This window comes from Hylobates moloch, unplaced genomic scaffold (genome assembly GCF_009828535.3).
Source record: "Hylobates moloch isolate HMO894 unplaced genomic scaffold, HMol_V3 SCAFFOLD_1, whole genome shotgun sequence".
Taxonomy (NCBI): Eukaryota; Metazoa; Chordata; class Mammalia; order Primates; family Hylobatidae; genus Hylobates; species Hylobates moloch.
Genome location: NW_026652276.1, coordinates 111,225,751 through 111,244,924, shown reverse-complemented (window position 1 = coordinate 111,244,924; position 19,174 = coordinate 111,225,751). Strand labels below are relative to the sequence as shown.

At 49.3% G+C, this 19,174-nt stretch overlaps 1 long non-coding RNA gene across 1 annotated transcript; it reads right to left on the bottom strand.

Annotated features, from left to right (window-relative positions):
* Positions 1–10,779: 10,779 nt before the first annotated feature.
* LOC116812059 (uncharacterized) lies at positions 10,780–17,172 on the bottom strand. The gene is made up of 3 exons (XR_004370574.2): positions 17,036–17,172; positions 16,720–16,776; positions 10,780–11,520 (listed from the first exon to the last, which is right to left on the bottom strand). It is a non-coding gene; the product is annotated as an uncharacterized LOC116812059 (long non-coding RNA).
* Positions 17,173–19,174: the final 2,002 nt, after the last annotated feature.

Below are 19,174 nucleotides of genomic sequence, written 5' to 3'. Positions count from 1 at the left end.
TCGGCCTCCCAAAGTGTTAGGATTACAAGTGTAAGCCCCACACCTCAAACGTTTTTATGATAAAACACTGAAGGGAAATTCTGATACCGAGACCCTACACTTACATTGGTTAATGAGATCTTTCCTCAATTAAATATCCTATCATTGGAAATTGGTACATTTCTTTGTCAATGGCAACAGTTTTTAAGCCATTCACATACACATGTTCCTGGGAGAAGTGACACTGTGAGAGATTGTTTTTTTTTTTTCACCCCTGAAAATGAACTTATCGGGAAGTACATTCATGATCTCTCCACAGGTTCTAATAATGGGGGGAGACCTGGGTTCTGCACCTGGCCTTGTCGTGGTTACTGTTGCTTTCAGGCAATGGCACCTGTTCTCCAGGTGTGAGTCTGGGCTTGTACTTGCTTTAGCCACATATGGCCACCAGGGGGCGCAGTCACCAAACAGTTGCCTGGAGCGCCCGCATTCTTCAAACTCACAGCTTGAAATGTCACCGGCGGCCCGGGCACTGTGGCTCACGCCTGTAATCCCAGCACTTTGGAAGGCCGAGGAGGGCGGATCACGAGGTCAGGAGATCGAGACCACCCTGGCTAACACGGTGAAACCCCGTTTCTATTAAAAATACAAAAAATTAGCCGGGCGTGGTGGCAGGCGCCTGTAGTCCCAGCTACTCAGGAGGCTGAGGCAGGAGAATGGCGTGAACCCGGGAGGCAGAGCTTGCAGTGAGCCGAGATCCCGCCACTGCACTCCAGCCTGGGCGACAGAGCGAGACTCCATCTCAAAAATAAATAAATAAGTAAATAAATAAATAAATAATAAAAGAATTGTCACCTGTGGCCGTCTGAGGTCATCCACTGTTATTTTACCTTTTTTCTTTCTTTTTTCTTTTCTTTCTTTCCTTTTCTCTTTCCTTTCTCTCTGTCTCACTCCTTTTCTCTTTTTTTCCTTTCCTTTCTTCTCTCTCTCCCTCCCTCCCTTTCTTCCTTCCTTTCCTTCATTCCTTTTTTCTTTCCGTCTTCCCTTCTATCCTTCCTTCCTTCTCCCCTCCCCTCCCCTCCCTTTCCTGACAGAGTTTCACTCTTGTTGCCCAGGCTGGAGTGCAGTGGCGCTATCTTGGCTCACTGTAACCTCTGCCTCCCGGATGCAAGCGATTCTCCTGCCTCAGCCTCTCAAGTAGCTGGGATTACAGATGCCCGCCATCGTGCCTGGCTAATTTTTGTATTTTCAATAGAGATGGGGTTTCACCATGTTAGCCAGGATGGTCTTCAAATCCTGGCCTCAAGTGATCCACCCGCCTCGGCCTCCCAAAGTGCTGAGATTACAGGTTGTAAGCCACCATGCCCAGGCTACAAAAAAATTTTTTTTAATTAGCCAGGCATGGTGGCATGTGCCTGTAGTCCCAGCTACTCAGGAATCCAGGTGGGAGGATTGCTGCAGCCTAGGAGCTCAAGGCTGCAGTGAGTTGTAATCGGGCCATTGCACTCCAGCCTGGGTGACAGAGTGAGACCATCTCAAAAAAAAAAAAAAAAAAAAAAATGTGGGCCTCCCACCAAGGGTAGGAAACATCAGAGGACCACACCTGCCCATTCACCTGTCCTGAGCTCCTGCTGAAGCCAGGGCCACCAGATGGGGGCAAAAGACCTCCCTGAAGCAAGTCCCAAACCACCATTACCTCCAACGAGTACAGATAGGTGGAGCATTCGTGCATCAAGTATGGTGACCAGAGGCTGGCACTCAGCACCTTCAGCTGGCCCTGGGTCCTGGCTCCATTGGCCATGACTTTGTTTTCTGCATCCAGAAGAGGCACTTCCAACTCGAACTGGTTACTGCACTTGACGGAGATCTGGTAACTCACCAGCCCTGCAGGAGGCAAGAAATACCAGGGCTGAGGGAGGGACACGACCTAGGCCACACAAACGGGAGTGCCCCACAGTCACCACTCCCAGACAATCATTTGTTTCTGATGCTTTTTTTAAATTTTAAATTTTTTTTTTTTTTTTGGAGACAAAGTCTCGCTCTGCCCCCCAGGCTGGAGTGCAGTGGCGTGATCTCGGCTCACTGCAACCTCCACCTCCAGGGTTCAGGTGATTCTCCTGCTTCAGCCTTCCAAGTACGTAGGATTATAGGTGTGCACCACCATGCCCAGCTAATTTTGTATTTTTAGTAGAGATGGAGTTTTGACATGTTGGCCAGGCTGGTCTCCTACACCTGACTTCAGGTGATCCTCCTGCCACGGCCTCCAAAATTGCTAGGATTACAGGTGTGAACCCCCACGTCCAGCACTTTTTTTTTAATTTAAAAAAAGATTTTTTTGGCCAGGCAACATGGTCACACCTGTAATCCCAACACCTGGGGAGGCTGAGATGAAAGGATCGCTTGAGCCCAGGATCAGCCTTGGTGACATATTAAAACCACTTCTTCCCTAAAATTACAAAAAATTAGCCAGGCATGGTGGTGCGTGCCTGCAGCCCCAGCAGCCCCAGCTACTTGGGAGGATGAAGTGGGAGGACTGCTTGAGCCAGGAGTTCAGGGCTGCAGTGAGCTACGATCTTGAGGCAGGGTAGGTAGTCAAGAAAGTGACCGTGTCCTTTGGATGTGCCATCCACGGTGCTGAGACAGGTGATGTGTAAACAAGCAAGTACAGCTACTGTGCATGTGCACCAAGAGGGCAACCCAGAACTTGCTTAGACTAACACCTCTTCCCAGCTCCTTAGGAATTCATCATGGAAGACTCCCAGTGTCTCCCCAGTAATAATCAGCGCTGTCTCATCCTTACGAGCAGCCTGCCCTGAATTCTCTCTCTCTCACGGTGAACTGTGGATTTTGCACTTCATTATTTTTTCTGAGACAGGGTCTCGCTCTGTCACCCAGGCTGGAGTGCAGTGTTGCAATCACAGCTCACTGCAACCTCCACCTCCCGGGTTCAAGCAATTCTCCCATCTCGACCTCCCGATTAGCTGGTATTACAGGCACATGCCAGCATGCCCAGCTAACGTTGGCCAGGCTGGTCTGAACTCCTGAGCTCAAGTGATCCACCCACCTCAGCCTCAGAAAGTGCTGGGATTACAGGCATGAGCCACTGCGTCCACGCTATTCTGCACTTAACTGTCAAAACACTTTTTCCTTTGCAATAAATTGCTGTATGCTGCATCATCTTTGCTGTGTGATTCTTGTTTAAATTCTTATTTACTTATTTAATTTATTTATTTTTTTGAGACAGGGTCTCACTATGTTGCCCAGGTGAGTCTCCAACTTTTGGCTCAAGTCATCCGCCCACCTTGGCCTCCCAAAGTGCTGGGATAACAGGCATTAGCCACCACACCCAGCCTAAATCCCTTTAAACTCAGAACTGTGGCCCCACAACAGCTGTCAATAATCTCACCACTGCACAGCAGCCTGGGAGACAGTGCAAGGCCTCATCTCAGAAAAAGAAAAAGATATTATTTTTAAAAAGACAAAAACTTATTTTTTTTTTTTCCCTTAAAGACAAGAGTATCCCAGCTGGGTGCGGTGGGTCACCCCTATAATCCTTACACTTTGGGAGGCCGAGGCAGGTGGATCACCTGAGGTCAGGAGTTCAAGACCAGCCAGGCCAGCAATGGTGAAACCCCGTCTCTACTAAAAAAAAATACAAAAATTAACCGGACATGGTGGCGGGTGCCTGTAATCCCAGCTACTCGGGAGGCTGAGGCAGGAGAATCCCTTGAACCCGTGAGGTGGAGGTTGCAGTAAGCTGAGACCCCACCACTGCCCTCCAGCCTGGGTGACAGAGCAAGAATCTGTCTCCAAAGAAAGACAGGGTCTCCCTCTGTTGCCCAGGCCGGAGTGCAGTGGCATAGTCATAGCTCACTGCACCCTTGACCCCTCAGGCTCAAGTGATTCTCCTGCCTCAGCAGCTGGGACTACGGACACACATCACCGTGTCTGGCTAATTTTTTAATTTTTTGTGGTGATGGTCTCGCTGTGTTGCCCAGGCTGGTCTTCAACTCCTGGCCTCAAGTGATCCTCCTACCAGGGTCTCCTTGCAAAGAGCTGGGTTGACAGGAGTGAGCCACTGTGCCCGGCCCCCCGAAGCTGCCTGTTCCTTGAACACAATGTGTAGCAAGGGGAGCTGGAGTGAGAGCAGCACCGTGGGGAAGGGACAGGATGGCCACCCTGAGCTGTGTGACCTTAGGCCAGACCCCTCTTCTCCAAGCAAGATCAACCACATGGGTGATTTCAGGAGCCTGTGCCCGCTCAGACAGGCTGGATTTTAGCTTCGTAGGTGGATGGGAACCTGTGAGGGTTTAGAGATGCTGGGAGAACCCTTTTCCTGGGAGAGCTTTCCAAAGAGGGAACAAACAGAGCCACCCTGAGCCCGCTGAGCGAGGAACCTACCAGAAGCCCTCACCACTGTCATGCTCCACGCTGGTGGTGACGGTGATGTCATCGATGTAGGTGGTAGGTGTCGTGTACAGAAGCACAGCCCACTGCGATCCCACGTAGTTGAAGAAGTCCACTCTGCGAAGGCCACCCTGTCCCTAGCAAGAAGACCACGGGGTGGGACGGGAAGGTGGGTGGGTGTGGTGGAGACAGGATGGTACCCACTTGGAGGTGTTGGTCATGTAGCAGATGGCCCCTGGTGGCAGGGCGGAGGGAGTGAGCATGTTGTTGATGGTGATAGCGATGGGGAGGCAGGAGGCCAGGGGCCCCACCTAGACCAGGCTGCTGATGTCTGCCCTTCATGCTCTAGCGTGTCAACCCCATTCACCCACTGCAGGCACAGGGGATAAGGGGAGGGGGCGGCAGGTCACGGGAAGAGGCGGGGTATTAGGCACTCCCTCACATAACCTGCAGCATGGGGCTCAGGGGCCTGCCAGCCAGATGGGAAGAATGACATCCCAATGGGGTAGATCAGGCCACCTATCCCCCTACACAGTGCACAGCTCCCTGGGCAGGGGAGTGCCCCCTACTGTCCCACCCCAGAAGACAGACTGTGGGTGGCAGATGATGGAGGTCCCATGCTGTTCAGCAGCCGTGCGCACTCAACCTGCCCTGCCTGCTCCTGGCCGCACTGACCACGATGGCATAGGAGTGGGCACTGCCAATCCTCAGCACCACTCTTGTGCGCAGGTCCTGGGTCCATCGCTCCGGCAGGGTCACCTCCCATTCGTACCACACCTAGCCAACAAAATGCCACAGCCACCAGTCCTGGCCAATGTCGTTGACTCTGGAGAGAGCTCACATGTCCAGGATGGGGCCCGACTACAGAGAGAAGGACCGGGCTCAGCTCCTAGGCCCCCAAAGAGATCCAGGACCAATATGCTTCACAGCTGTGTCCCCAGGACTAGTGTAAGCCCTGACACATAGCAGGGACTCTGCAGAACAGACAAAAAACTTGCTGATGACAGGTCAACTGCCAGGGCAGTTTGTGCACCTGGGCCAGTGGGGCCAGGAGTTCCTCTTCGAGTGGATGGGCCCAATATCTCCTGAGAGGGGAGAGCCCAGGGCCACATCCAAGCCTGAGGCAAGAGGGTTCAGACCCATGACTAACAGGCAGATGACCCACTGCCTGTCACAGGGAGGAGGGCTGGTTGGGGGATGGGGGGACTTTGCTTAGGACACTGTCAGTGGGGCGCACGCTGGCACCCAGCCCTCTCCTCTCTTCCTCCTGTACTGAATGCCACAAAGTCAGAAAAAGAGGGTGTAGACCAGGCAAAAGCAGCCCAGACCTCACCTGGTGCCACTTCTCTGCTGACCACATCCAAGTCAGGAGGGGGACAGGGGTGGCATCCTTCACCTGATGTCACATCTCATCCTTTATCTGAACCTTGAAAACCAACGGAACTTCGTGCCTTGGCAGAGTTGACCTCAGGATGTCTTAACTATCCCCTCCTCCCGATCCCCAGGCCCAGCTCTGTGCAACACATGCCACTCTGGCAGGATGAGTGTCTGGGTGGCTCATGCTTGTAATCAGCGCTTCGGGAGGTCAATGTGGGAAGACGGCTTGAGGTCAGAAGTTCGAGAACAGCCTGGACAACATAGTGAGACCCTATATCTTTAAAAAAAAAGTTTTTAGTTTTTCTTTTTTGAGACGGAGTCTTACTCTGTCGCCCAGGCTGGAGTGCAGTGATGTGATCTCAGCTCACTGCAACCTCTGCCTCCCAGGTTCAAGCAACTCTTCTCCATCAGCCTCCCAAGTAGCTGGGATTACAGGCATGTGCCACCATGACCAGCTAATTTTGTAGTTTTAGTAGAGATAGGGTTTCACCATGTTGGGCGGCGTGGTCTTGAACTCCCGACCTCATGTGATCTGCCCACCTCGGCCTCCCAAAGTACTGGGATTACAGGCTTAAGCCACCGCACCTGGCCCAGGCAAATTTTTAAAAAAACATTTATTTTAGAAATGGGGTCTCACTATGTTGCTCAGTCTGGTATCAAACGATCTTTTTTTTTTTTTTTTTTTTTTTTTTTTTGAGACAGAGTCTTGCTCTGTCACCCAGGCTGGAGTGCAATGGCATGATCTCAGCTCACTGCAACTTCCACCTCCTGGGTTCAAGCGATTCTCCTGCCTTAGCCTCCTGAGTACCTGGGATTACAGGCACCCACCACCACGCCTGGCTAATTTCTATATTTTTAGTACAGCTGGGGTTTCACCATATTAGGCTGGTCTCAAACTCCTGACCTCGTGATCTGCCGCCTGGGCATCCCAAAGTGCTGGGATTACAGGTGTGAGCCACCACGCCCGGCCCTCAAAAGATCTTTCTACCTCAGTCTCCCAAGTAGCTGGGACCCCAGGCATGTGCCACCACACCTGGCTGAGTTTTCTAATGTGTTCCAGTATGTTTTTTTTTTTTTTGAGACGGAGTGTCACTCTGTCACCCAGGCTGATGTGCAGTGGCGCAATCTCGGCTCACTGCAAGCTCCGCCTCCTGGGTTCACGCCATTCTCCTGCCTCAGCCTCCTGAGTAGCTTGGACTACAGGCAACCGCCACCACACCCAGCTAATTTTTTGTATTTTTAGTAGAGACAGGGTTTCACCGTGTTAGTCAAGATGGTCTCTATCTCCTGACCTCAAGATCCACCCATCTCAGCCTCCCAAAGTGCTGGGATTACAGGCGTGAGCCACCACACCTGGCCATGTTTCCAGTGTTTATAACATTAGGATCTGATGGACTTAGACGTCCCAGTTCGCAGGATCATGGTAAGCAGAATATGTTCTTTTTTTTTTTGGCTGGGCGTAGTGGCTCACGCCTATAATCTCAGCACTTTGGGAGGCTGAGGTGGGTGGATTGCTTGAGCTGGAGTTTGAAACCAGCTTAGGGAACATAGCATAACCCCATCTCTAAAAAAATACAAACATTAGCCAGGCGTGGTGGCATATCCCCCAACCAGCCTTCCTCCCTGTGACAGTCCCAGCTACTCAGGAGGCTGATGTGGGAGCATCGCTTGTGCATGAGAGGTTGAGGCTGCAGTGACCTGTCACTGCACCACTGCACTGCAGCCTGGGGGACAGAGCAAGACCCTGTCTCAAAAAAAAAAAAAAAAAGTGGGTAGTAGAGAAGTAACATTAGAAGGCTAGGTGCGGTGGCTCACGCCATCAATACCAGCATTTTGGGAGGCTAAGGAGGGCAGATCACCCGAGGTCAGGAGTTCAAGACCAGCCTGGCGCACACAGTGAAACCCCGTCTCCACTAAAATACAAAAAATTAGCCTGGTGTGGTGGCACGCACCTGTAATCCCAGCTACTCGTGAGGCTGAGGCAAGGAAACTGCTTGAACCCCGGAGGCAGAGGTTTCAGTGAACCGAGATTGTGATACTACACTCTAGCCTGGGAGACAGAGCAAGACTCTGTCTCAAAAACAAACAAACAAAAAAAAAGGAAAAAGAGAAAAAAGAAATAACATTTGATATATATGGACCCAGAAGCTAATGTGTGTGAAATACTTCGAGTCATCAAAGAAGTACAGTTGTAAGCATATAATTTCATTCTTGTTGCTACCTAGTCATAACATGTCATCGCTCATAACAGAATGGCCTCAATCATTTGGTGTGTGCAATCTCACAAACAGAGTTTTTATTTTGTTTCGTTTGCTTGCATGTTTTAGAGACACGGATGTGCTCTGGCACCCAGGCTGGAGTGCAGTGGTGCGATTATAGCTCACCGCAGCCTCCAACTCCTGGGTTCAAGCAACCCTCCTGCCACAGCCTCCTGAGTAGCTGGACACAGGTGCGTGCCACCACACCCGGCTAACTTTTTTAAAATAGAGTTTGCATTTTTATGATAATTACGTGCACTAGAAGTTATTACAATTCTTGTGTTTATAGGGTAGAAACCTGTATAAACAATGATAATATCTTTTCATGAAGTCACAGCCCAATGTATCAGTTCACATATTTTTTTTTTAGATGGAGTCCCACTTTGCCTCCCAGGCTGGAGTGCAATGGCGCAATCTTGGCTTACTGCAACCTCTGTCTCCTGGGTTCAAACGATTCTGCTGTCTCAGCCTCCCGAGTAGCTGGGATTACAGGCACACAACACCACACACAGCTAATTTTTGTATTTTTAGTAAAGACTGTGTTTCACCATATTGGCCAAGCTGGTCTCAAACTCCTGACCTCAAGTGATCCACTGCTTCAGCCTCCCAAAGTGCTGGGATTACAGGCATGAGCCACCACACGCAGTCAATTTTTTTTTGAGACAGATCTCACTGTGTTGCCCTGGCTGGAGTACAGTGGCACCATCACATCTCACTGCAGCCTCGACCTTCTAGGCTCAAGTGATCCTCCCATTTCAGCCTCCCAAGTAGCTGGGACCACAAGCATGTACCACCATGCCCTGCTCATTTTTAAATTTTGGGGTGACATTTTGGGGTCTATGTTTCTCAGGCTGGTCTGTCTCAAACTCCTTGGCTCAAATGATCCTCCCACCTCGGCCTCCCAAAGTGCCGGGATTAAAGGTGTGAGCCACCCTGTCCGGTCTCCTGGCACACTTGAAATATAATTCAAACTCCTTACTATGGCCAAGAAGGCTTTGTGTGACCCAGACCCTGCTCAATTCTTACTCTCATTCACCATTCTCCAAACATTCAAGCCACTTTCTGTTCCTTAAAAGCCCATTCCTGCCCTAGAGACTTCGCACGTGTAGCTCCTATAATTTCTGCTTCTTTGTCATTGAAGCCTCAACTCAAATGTCACATCCTCAGTGAACTCCCCTCTGCCCACTTTTTAAATCATGATAACTAACCATAGAGGTTAACCAAATATTTCTTTCTCCCTCTTTACACACGAAGTGGAACTGTATGTCTTTGACCCTGTCATGTGAGGGGTGACCGCGTGACTTTTTGGTCAATGAAATGTAAACAGCAATTTTTTTTTTTTTTTTTTTTTTTAAGAGAGAGAGGGGTTCTCAGTCTGTCACCCACGCTAGAGTGCAGTGGCACGGTCTCGGCTCACTGCAACCTCTGCCTCCCAGGCTCAAGCAATCCTCCCAACTCAGCCTCCCGAATAGCTAGGACTACAGGCGCATGCCACCATGCCGGGCTAATTTTTTGTAGAGACGGGATTTTGCCATGTTGGCCAGGCTGGTCTAGAACTCCTAAACTCAAGTAATCTGCGCCCCCATTGGCCTCTCAAAGTGCAGGGATTACAGGCATGAGCCACCACGCCCAGCCTGAAACAAACAAACAAAAAACAAAAACAAAAAAATTTTTTGAGACTGGAATCTCACTCTGTTGCCCAGGCTGGAGTGCAGTGGCATGATCTCGGCTCACTGCAACCTCCACCTCCCAGGTTCAAGTGATTCTACTGCCTCAGCCTCTCGAGTAGCTGGGACTACAGGTGTGCGCCACCACATCTAGCTAAATTTTGTATTTTTAGCAGAGAAGGGGTCTCACCACATTGGCCAGGCTGGTCATGAACTCCTGACCTCAGGTGATCCACCCACCTCAGCCTCCCAAAGTGCAGAGATTACAGGCATGAGCCACCGTGCCCGGCAAACAGCAATATTTTTAAGAGCCAATGCCTGATTTTCTGCATCCCTTTTTCCTGCCTTGGTGATCATAGAAGCACATATGAAATTGAGCATCCCTCAGCTGGGTTCCCTGAGCAACTTATGGAAATCAAAGCCCCCTTTCCAACCTGTCATGGATGTGTAGCATGAATGAGAAATAAATATTTTATTGATTCAAACAACTGAGGTTTTGGGGTTGTTACTGCAGCTTAATTAGCCCGTCCTCACTGATACACCACGTGCCAGACAGACCCTCATCTGGGGGGGCCAAGGCAGGTGGATCACCTGAGGTTGGGAGTTCTAGACCAACCTGATGAACATGGAGAAACCTCATCTCTACCAAAAAAAAAGATACAAAATTAGCCAGGCATGGTGGTGCATGTCTGTAATCCCAGCTACTCAGGAGACTGAGGCAGGACAATTGCTTGAAACCCGGGAGGCGGAGGTTTCGGTGAGCCGAGATCGCCCCATTGCACTCCAGCCTGGGCAACAAGAGCGAAACTCTCTCTCAAAAAATAAAAAATAAAGCAAAAGAAATTGTAGGAGTAGTTTTGCCCTGTCACTCAGGCTGGAGTACAGTGACATGATCATAGCTTACAGCAGCCTTCAACTCCAGAACTCAAGTGATCCTCTTGCCTCCTGAGTAGCTGGGACTACAGGCATGCACCACCACCTCTGGCTAATTGTAATTTTTTTGTAGAGACAGGGTCTTGCTATGACCCAGGCTGGTCTCAAACTCCTGGTCTTAAGCGATCCTCCAGCCTTGATCTTCCAAAACGCTCAGATTACAGGCATGAGCCACTGTGCCTGGACAGGAATTGTTTTTATTAACGGTAAAATCAATGCTTCTGTAACATTTTCATAAGGCAATCTAGTGGCTAGGGTTACCCTTCCTTTTTTTTTTTTGAGACAGAGTCTCATTTTGTCTCCCAGGCTGGAATGCAGTGGTGTGATTTTGGCTCACTGCAACCTCTGCCTCCTGGTCTCAGGTTCAAGCGATTCTCCTGCCTCAGCCTCCCGAGTAGGTGGGACTACAGGCATGCATCACCACCACGGGTAATTTTTGTACTTTTAGTAGAGACGGGGTTTTGCCATGTTGGCCAGGCCAGTCTTGAACCCCTGACCTCAGGTGATCCGTCCGCCTGGGCCTCCCAAAGAGCTAGGATTATAGGCGTAAGCTACCATGCCTGGCCAGTTGTTCTTTCTAGCTGCAAAATGGGGAACAAAGGGTGCAGAAGACATGGGCCAAAATCCCAGCCCTCGTCACGCCCCGTGGGCCTGGCGGCGGCTTTCCTCTCGCACAGCTGGGGTACATGATGTGCACACTTCCTCAGAAGCCTGGGCTGTCTATTACCTGAAAGAGCTGACAACTGAGCCCAGGGAGGGGCTGAGGGGATGGAGCAGGGGAGGCGGCGGTGGCGGCAGAACTGTCCGCAGAGACACACTTTGGTGTGGTACTCCATCTTGGTTCTTAGCGGTTTCAGGTAGATGCTGCACAGCTGGCCATACCCCTCGCTCAGGTGGCCCTTTTAGGAAGAGGAGGAGAAACAGAGTCAAAAACAAGAACATGACAGTCGAGAGATCTGCGGCCAGGAATTCTCTGGTAAGGAATCTTATCTTCTTTTTTTCTCCCCTTTATTTTATTTATTTAGGGATGGGGTCTAGCTCTGTTGCCCAGGCTGGAGTGCAGTGGCATGATCTTGGCTCACTGCAGCCTCTGCCTCCTGGGTTCAAGTGATTCTCCTGCCTCAGCCTCCCGAGTAGCTGGGATTACAGGCATGTGCCACCAGCCTGGTCAATTTTTATATTTTTAGTAGAGATATGGTTTCACCATGTTGCCCAGGCTGGTCTCAAACTCCTGGCCTCGAGTGATCCGCCTGCCTTGGCCTCCCAGAAGGCTGGGATTACACTACAGGTGTGAGCCACCACGCCCAGCTAATTTTTGTAGTTTTTAGTAGAGATGGGGTTTCACCATGTTGGCCAGACTAGTCTCGAACTCCTGATCTCAGGTGATCTGCCCACCTCTGCCTCCCAAAGTGCTGGGATTACAGGCGTGAGCCACCGCACCCAGCCATCTACCTTTATTCTTAAATGTAAAATAGAATCAATCTATTTTTCTCACTTAATATGCTGCAATTTTATTCAACTTCTTAAACTTTCTTTCATTATTTTTAGTGACTGACTAGTATTATTGTAATTTATTGAACTGACTCAATAAATTCAAATGAGCTGAAGCCAATTCAAGCCAGTTGAAATTTTTACTATCATAAACCATTTCAATGAACATTCCTTACAGCACAATCTTTTGTACAAACATAAGGACTTTGTTTGATAAATTCTGGACAAAGCTGCCTACTTAAGAATGTTGAGTCTGGCCAGGTACAGTGAGTGGCTCATGCTTGTAATCCCAGCACTTTGGGAGGCCAAGGAGGGAGGATTGCTTGAGCTCAGGAGTTTGAGACCAGCCTGGCCAACATGGTGAAACCTCATCTCCACAAAACATTAAAAAATTAGCTGGGCATGGTGGTGTGCACCTGTGGTCTCAGCTATTCAGGAGGCTGAAGTGGGAGGATCACTTGAGCCCAGGAAGTTGAGGCTGCAGTGAGCTGTGATCCTGTCACCATACCTCCAGCCTTGGTGACAGAGCAAGAAACTGTCTCAAAACACCACCACCACCACCAACACACACACAAAAGACTGCCTCCTTGGTACAGGAGAAGTAAAGATAAATAATAAAATAACAAACGCTTGTACTCCTGCACTGAGGAAGTCCTCTCTAAGGACTATGAAGAATTCTACTGCCTCAAATCACTGCTGTGATCGGGGAAGGAAAATCTGCCCTAAATTCACAAAACCTTAAGCTGAGAATTTAATTTCAAGTGATCTCAATCGAAGCAAATACCAATTCTCCATGGAGGAACCTGCCTTCATTACAGACTTCAAAGAATTCTCCACAGATAGAATTCCAAGGAAGATGAGCAACTTAGGGTAGACAATAACCGAACATAAAACTACACAGCATGGGCAAAATGCACCAAAAGGGACGGAGGACAGAAACAAATCTCTAAAGATTTTAGATAATAGAATTACAAAATATATATGAAATGACTTTGGTTCATATATCTAAAGAAATAAGAGACTGTTTCAATATATATGCAGAGCATAATAAATTGTAAAGGAGGAGAAGCAGGGCCAGACACAGTGGCTCCTCCTGCCTGTAATCCCAGTGCTTTGGGAGGCTGAGGTGGCAGATCGCTTAAGCCCAGGGGTTCGAGACCACCCCGGGCAACGTGGCAAAACCCTGCGTCTACAAAAATTAGCTGGGTTTGGTGGTGCACACCTGTTTTCCCAGCTACTTGGGAGGCTGAGGTGGAAGGATCACCTGAGCTCAGGAGGTTGAGGCTGCAGTAAGCCGTGATCATGCCACTGCACTCCAGCCTGGGTGACAGAGTGAGACCCTGTCTCAAACAACAACAACAACAACAACAACAACAACAACCACCTCCCCCCGCGAAAAATAAGCAGATTATAAATAGAACTTCAAGAAATGAAAACTGTACTAATTGGGCCAGGTGTGGTGGCTCATGCCTGTATAATCCTAGCAATTTGAGAGGCCGAGACACTGGATTGCCTGAGTTAGGAGTTCGAAACCAGCCTGGCCAACATGGTGAAACCCCATCTCTACTAAACATATAAAATTAGCTGGGCGTGGTGTCACATGCCTGTAATCCCAACTACTTGGGAGGCTGAGACAGGAGAATTGCTTGAACCTGGGAGGCAGAGGTTGCAGTGAGCAGAGATCGTGCCATTGCACTCCAGCCTGGGCAACAAGAGCAAAACTCTGTCTCAAAAAAAAAAAAAAAAGAAGAAGTAGAAGAAAAGCAAATAAAACTGTACTAAATGAAATTGAAAACCTTATGGAAAAGCTTAATAACACATTAGACCCAACTGGAGAGGAGGCAAACTGAAGGCTGGAGCTGATAAAAATTATCCAGAATACAGCAAAGACAAATAGGTAGAAAAAACTGAAAGAGTGGTTTAGAGACATGAGGGGGTAGGATGAGAAAGTCTGACACAGGTCTAGCCAAAATCTGAGAAGGGGCTGGGCACGGTGACTGATGCCTGTAATCCCAACCCTTTGGGAGGCCGTGGAGGGAAGATCACTTGAGGTCCGGAGTTCGAGACCAGCCTGGGCAACATGGCAAAACTCTGTCTCCACTAAAATATAAAAATCAGCTGGGTGTGGTGGTAAGTACCGTAATTCTAGCTATTCGGGAGGCTGAGGCAGGAGAATTGCTTGCACCTGGGTGGCGGAGGGTGCAGTGAGCTGAGATTATGCCAGTGCACTCTGGCCTAGGCAACAGAGCAAGACTCTGTCTCCACAAAAAGAAAACGACATTCTTTTTTTGTTTTTTTTTTTTTTGAGACAAAGTCTCACTCTGTCACCTAGGCTGGAGTGCAGTGGTGCGATCTCGGCTCACTGCGAACTCCGCCTCCCAGGTTCATGCCATTCTCCTGCCTCAGCCTCCCAGGTAGCTGGGAATACAGGCGCCCACCACCAAGCCCAGCTAGTTTTCTGTATTTTTTTTTTAGTAGAGACGGGGTTTCACCGTGTTAGCCAGGATGGTCTCAATCTCCTGACCTCATGATCCGCCTGCCTCGGCCTCCCAAAGTGCTGGGATTACAGGCATGAGCCACTGCGCCTGCCCAAAAACGACATTCTTAAACATGCAAACATGGTGTTAGCCACCAGTAGACTCTCAATTATGGAAGTTATAAAACAAATAATCCAGGCTGAAAGAAAGTGATCTCAGATGGAAGGTCTATGGAAAGTGCAGAATAAAACAAGGAAAATAAAACAATAACTTACAGAGTTTAAAGATAAACATAACCAAAACCAAAATACATGGTTATGCTAACAGATAAATTGAGGGACTGAATGGAACTAAAATATTCTAAAGTCTTTGTGTTACACAGGAAACAAAGATATGAAAGGCAGACCTAGATAAAACAAGCAAGCATTTTGTAATTATTAGAGAACATGCCAAAAACAAAAAAAGTAGATTTGTTTTTTAACCTCCCAAATAGTAATGAGGAAAAAACAGAATGAGAAAAAAATACCCAGCCAATCCAAAAAAAGGCAAGGAATGACAGAAATAGAAGTAGAACAGATGGGACAAATACAAAGCATAGAATAAAATTGGAGACAGAAATCTAAACATACCATGTAGCATAATAAATGTAAATAGACTAAATGCCCAGTTAAAAAACAAAGACTACCATCCTGGATAAAAAAACAACAACCACAAACCACACAAAATCCAACCAAATGTTATTTATAAGTGTTATTTCTAAAACATAAAAATACAGGAATGCTTCAAGTAAAAAGATGGAGAAATATGTACCAGGCAAATTCTAACATAAAGGAAAAAGACCTAAGCTTTACATGTTACAGGGAACGTTTTCTAGCACACAGTTGGGAAATCTGGGGACAACTCTCAACTTTGTTCTGGTACCTAATTTTGTGACTTTAGGACAAGCTGCTTCCCTTTCTGGGCCTGTGTTTCCTCACCTATGATAGGTAGACAGGACTACATAGTTGCCAGTGTTTTATAGGTGCAGACAGATACAGGTTAAGACTGTGCAAAAAGGCTAAAGTAGTAGTTTTCAACTGGTAGAGGCAAAAGAACATATCAGAATCAACCAGGGAGTTTTTTTTTTGTTTTTTTGAGACAGAGTCTCACTCTGTCACCCAGGCTAGAGTGCAGTGGCCCAGTCTTGGCTCATCACAACCTCCGTCTCCCAGGTTCAAGCGATTCTTCTGCCTCAGCCTCCCAAGTAGCTGGAATTACAGGCACACGCCACCACACCCAGCTAATTTTTGTATTTTTAGTAGAGCCGGGGTTTCACCATGTTGGCCAGGTTGGTCTCAAACTCCTGACCTCAGGTGATCTGCCTGCCTCGGCCTCCCAAAGTGCTAGGATAACAGGCATGAGCCCTGCGCCTGGCCAAGGGAGATTCTTCAAAATGTAGATTACCCCTCTCCATATACACACCCACAGACATCAGAATCTGGGGTGATTGTGGTGTGTGTATAGAAATGCCCTTTTCTATTGACTGTGATATTGCCACCTACCTCCCCCCTCATCCTAAAGCACTGATAATCTCTAAACAGGAAAGAAAAAGCTCTGGCATTACGAATTGGGTATGCTAATTCTAATTCTCAATGCACTATGACTCCAACGGGACCAGTGGAAGGAGAAGAGAAATAGGAACTGTGGGCTGGGCACAGTGGCTCATGTGTGTGATCCCAGCACTTTGGAAGGCTGAGGTGGGAGGATCACTTGAGGCCAGGAGTTCAAGACCAGCCTGGGCAGCATAGCGAAACCCCTATCTCTACCAAAAAAAAAAAAAAATGCAGGAACCATGGCTGTGTGGCTACTGCTGAGGGATCCCAACTCTTGGACAGCTTTGTGACATGAGTTTCCATTGGCAGGAGAAGCTCCCAGGCCCTGGAAATTTCCTGAAGCGTCCAGGGACCCCAGGCAAGACTATGAATATCGTGATACTCTTTGGGGGCATCCTTAGTCCCTCTCTGGCACTCATGGGAGAAATCCTCAACAAACTGAACGAGATGAATTTATTTCACCCTCCAGTCCTTGCTCTGTGGCCTCAGGGGAAGGACAGGAGAAGCAGGTGGCTCCTGGGTACATCTCCAGACTCACCCACATCCTGCTCATGTCACTCAATTCATTTCTGTATCTCAGAGAGTCCTTCAGGACCTGCAGGAGCAAAAGAACAGCCTGTGAGAGAATGGAGAAGGAAGGAAAGACAAAGGAAAGGAGGATGGAGAGAGGCGGAGGTAAACCTGGGGCAGGGGGACAGGCTGATGGGAGAGAGGCTCACCCACCTCTAATGGGGAACCCAAAGGCCAGGAGAAGGGGGCAGTGTGGGAGAGGACAGCAGCCTCTGTGGCCCAGGCAGTCACTTTCCCCACAAGTGTCCCTGGCTCCCTGCCACCCCACAGCCCCAGAAACTCACGTTCGGGTGTCCGTCTCAGAGGAGTTTGTGGAACACATGGCAGAACTTCCAGCAGAGCACTGCGTTGCTAGACAGAGGCAGGCGGTTGACAACAGACCAGAAGGTCTGTGCCCCTTTCTCATGGTGGGTGCCCAGTATGCACGGTGAGGGGGGGGGTTATGGAAAACAATGGCATGGGCTCTGCTTCCCAGGATCCAGCCTGCACCCAGCCACTGCAGGGGACCGAGCCTGCACCCAGCCACCATGGGGGAGAGAGGCTGCACCCAGCCACTGCGGGGGACCGAGCCTGCACCCAGCCACTGCGGGGGACCGAGCCTGCACCCAGCCACCGCGGGGGACCGAGCCTGCACCCAGCCACTGCGGGGGATAAAGCCTGCACCCAGCCACTGCAGGGGACTGAGCAGTTGTGCAAGTTGTGGTTGGCAGTGCCTTGGAGGGAGTGCCGCTCAGAGCTAAGACACCATGGAACTGTACATTCCTTCTGGGAGTTTTAGGGTAGATGGGAATACTTGTTCTAATAAAATCCACTTGAGTAGACAATTTCCCGAGATGCAAGCATCTTGAAAAAGAGGTGTCTTTTTCTAATTTGCATAAATACCCTGTAGGCCACGCTGGTACTGGGTTGCCCTTTCTATGAGAATGCTGAGTTGATGATGGGTCCTTCGGGAATAACTACAGCTATTTGTTGTGGTGGTTGAGATAGGGTCTTGCTCTGTCACCCAGACTGGAGTGCAGTGGTGCGATCATAGCTCACTGTAACCTCGAACTCCTGGGTTCAGGCAATCCTCCTACCTCAGCCTCCCAAGTAGCTGGGGCTATAGGCATGCACCACTATGCCCGGCTCATTTTTTTTTTTTTTTTTTTTTGAGACAGAGTCTCGCTGTGTCGCCCAGGCTGGAGTGCAGTGGCTCAATCTCGGCTCACTGCAAGCTCTGCCTCCCGGGTTCACGCCATTCTCCTGCCTCAGCCTCTCCGAGTAGCTGGGACTACAGGCGCCCGCCACCACGCCCGGCTAATTTTTTGTATTTTTAGTAGAGACGGGGTTTCACCGTGGTCTCGATTGCCCGGCTCATTTTTAAAGTTTTGGTAGAGATGAGGTCTTGCTGTGTTGCCCAGGCTGGTCTCAAGTTCCTGGCCTCAAGTGATCCTCCCGTCTTGGCCTCGCAAAGAACTGGGGTTACAGTCATGAACCACTGTGTCTGGCCTCGTGACATCTAACTTTTAAACAACATTTGAGAGCTTCCTCAGGTTCTTTCCTATGCATTATTAAAAGTGAGGGTGTGCACGCTGGGCGCAGTGACTCACGCCTGTAATCCCAGCACTTTGGTGGGCCGAGGTGGGTGGATCACCTGAAGTCAGGTGTTCAAGATCAGCCTGACCAAAACGGTGAAACTCCATCTCTACTAAAGATACAAAATTAGCTGGGCGTGGTGGTGGGCGCCTGTAATCCCAGCTACTCAGGAGGCTGAGGCAAGAGAATTGCTTGAACCTGGGAGGTGGAGGTTGCAGTGAGCCAGGATCATGCCACTGCACTCCAGGCAGGGTGACAGAGCAAGACTCCGTCTCAAAAAAAAAAAAAAAAAAAGTGAGGGTGTGCTTCTGCTCCTCATCAAGGACCTTGGTTCCTGCAGGGAATCCTGCACCTTGACCCCTTGGCTCCTCCTCCAGGCAGCACCTCTGGCCCCTTTCCATTTAGCCAGCCTTGTGCTTGCCATGACAGCAGCAATCTTTGTCTAAAATGCCCTTTCCGTAAACCTCAACACCCCACTTCTTTCATAAACTTGCCTGGCCCCATTCAGGGGCACCTTCAATCTCCCCACACCTTAAATTCCCCATATGTGGAATCTTGGAACCGCTTCTCCCCAGGCCTAATTCCAAACACACCCACTCCCTGCGGATAGTCGTCAGTTTGCATGTAATAAATGTCCATCAGAGTCGAGCGCAGTGGCTCATGCCTCTAATCCCAGCACTTTGGGAGGCTGAGGCGGGCGGATCACCTGAGGTCAGAGTTCAAGTCCAGCCTGACCAATATGGTGAAACCCCATTCCTACTAAAAATACAAAATTAGCCCAGTGTGGTGGTGCAAGCCTGCAATCCCAGCTACTTGGGAGGCTGAGGCAGGAGAATTGCTTAAACCTG